Source organism: Orbicella franksi, chromosome 14, assembly GCF_964199315.1.
Source record: "Orbicella franksi chromosome 14, jaOrbFran1.1, whole genome shotgun sequence".
NCBI classification, from domain to species: Eukaryota; Metazoa; Cnidaria; class Anthozoa; order Scleractinia; family Merulinidae; genus Orbicella; species Orbicella franksi.
The window spans coordinates 9,038,496-9,041,020 of record NC_138158.1 but is presented as its reverse complement, the minus strand read 5'-3'; the positions used below and the strand labels follow the sequence as shown (position 1 = coordinate 9,041,020).

The window sequence follows — 2,525 nt, the reverse complement described above, 5'->3', positions numbered from 1 at the left end:
TACCAGGATTAGGGTTCGAACCCACGCGGACAATACGTCCATTGGAACTTAAGTCCAACGCCTTAACCACTCGGCCATCCTGGTGTTAATACAAGTAAGGTAGTTAATTGTTTGGTGTTATCCATATTCAGGCAGGTTGTAGCTATGAAGAACAAACGGCCCCACGTTCAAGACATGCGCACCAAATTACTCCATGAAGCTACTAATCTACTCCCTGATGGAATTGAATCTATTAATCATTCCCTAAAATCAAGCATACCTATTGTCTGATTAATTTTTAAAATTAAGCTGTTTGGCCTCATTAGCTCTATTTAAAAATTATGTTGTTTTCACCTATATTACTTCTAATTAATTTCACCCTATTATGATGGGCGGGACGGTCAGGGGGGAGGTGGTCAAATAAATTTGGTATGACATGTCATATTACTCGGAACTTTACGTTGCCATGACTTTCGTACTTTCGTGTGATCATTCTTTCATTTTTATGACTCTCAGCCATTATATTATTAACTTTGATTTAGTTTTAATCGTTTTCTGACGAAGAAATCCAAATCCAAGATGGCGGGTCTAAGAGATCAAAATGGCGTCTGTTTAACTAACATGACACAATTAACACTTGATCTGACGTCATCTCATGTTGTTTACTTCAAGAGAAACATTTTTGAGTATCCTCGAAAGTTCGGTTATAAATAATCTTAAAGTTACGAAAGGGAGGGTGGATATACGGCCGTATCTACGGAAATCCGGTCCGGTCCGGAAATCCCCGGCTAATACCAGCTATCCACCCTGCCTGGCCGAACAAAATAAACTAAAACGGAGATTGAGTTCACGGCATAAAGAACATGGTTTTGTTGGTTTCCTCTTACAATTGCGCGCTTGGGTAGCCAGCTACATTGCAGGGGAACTTAAACGCAGTTTTCTGGCCTTTTCCGTGCTTCAACGCTAGCCCGCGAAATTAAGTGGTTGCGTGTCCTCGCCGTATCCAGGTATGCAAGATAGAGGAACTTACACGGCGGCGCAAGATATAAATTTTACTTTCCAGTGGGGGAAGGTGAAAGAGCAACTTCCTTATAAAAAGGGCGGGGATGCTCATCATACCTTTAAGGGGATTCGAAAGTGGTTTTGGTACCTCTCGGGGTGTTCAGCCTCAAAAGGTCCAGAGTGGGAACTTTTTCAGTGCCATTTTATAGGCTATATTAAGCCGATAAAAAGATGACAGAAGATGACGTGTTGTTTTAGAATTAGTATCTCTTGGGGGTGAAAATTGTTTTACGCCACGCCCACAAAGCTAGATCTTGGTATCTTTTAGGGGGTATTTTCAAAATTCCGACGATCAACCCGTCCTTTCTATATGGGAGTTCCCCGCCCCTCCCCCCCCCCCCCACCCCTGGGGCTAATGTAGCTGAGAAGAAGCCTGCAGAAACGGAGTCCAGCTGAGATTTATGTTTCTTCCAGTTTTAATTTATTCTTCGAGAGTAAAAATGTAAAAATTAACAAGAGGCCCGTCAACTTTACCTAAGGAGGACATGCTTAAAGGATAAAAAGAGTTCTTCTTGTTTGGCTACAGTACAATGTTCACGATAAATGTGATAAATGTCATGCGAACAATTTCTGACGTCACTCTATTTTAAACTCTCATTTACCTTACAAACATTTAACCAACAGGTCAGCGTTTTTGTTTCACTATTTACAAAGCCAGCTGTACACCTTACTAGTAAACAGGAACTTAAATCCTTAAATTTAGACTTCCATTGGCCTTTGTGTTCGACAAAAATTCAGTCTATTTTTTATACACTTTTCATTTTCTACTCTAATCAATCGATTCACAACGGATTGGCGAAATTTCAAATCGTGAAGCTCTTTTGTCTTGGAAACAAGGTCTGATTTATGAAAATACTAACAAAACTAAGATATTCAGAAATATAATAACGTCAAATAAGGAAATGCATGTTATTTCTGACGCTAATTTACTGTACTTTAAAATCCTGCTTTCTTCAAGTTATCTTAACAATTGCTACAAAGTGTTACGCTCAATGCTTTTTCATCAGGTACATTATTTACAAATTGAACAACGAATTTCGCTGGTAAAACACTAGATGTATCAGTTAAGCCTTAGTTACACTGCTTATTTTTCCTCGCAGCGAAGATCCAAACAATTTAAATCATCATCTTACATTCCTATGCTAAAAGTTATCTTACGCACTAAGCTTGTTCAATTCTTGAGGTTTAAGCGGTTATTAGAGTCCAACACGCACCTGTACGTACACTGCGGTAAAATAACTTGTAACCAACTGTTCTACAAAAACTATTGTATACTTTACTTGCTAGAGAAGCAACGGTTTATCCTAAAAACGGTGAATATATATGAAATAAAACTCAAAAGTTTTATTACGCATATCTCTCCCGATGCATCCTTTTAGACAGAAAAATATCAAAAGTTAAAACGTCAATTTAATTTATATACAGGTTAGCACTAGCAGTAAAACTGTCCCTCGAGGTCATGGCATATTTCACTTCTCATGCGA

At 38.6% G+C, this 2,525-nt stretch overlaps 1 non-coding gene across 1 annotated transcript; it reads right to left on the bottom strand.

The window, feature by feature from the left end:
• On the bottom strand, nucleotides 1-84 carry Trnal-uaa (transfer RNA leucine (anticodon UAA)). Its single transcript has one exon. It is a non-coding gene; the product is annotated as a tRNA-Leu (tRNA).
• Between the last annotated feature and the right edge of the window lie 2,441 nt (nucleotides 85-2,525).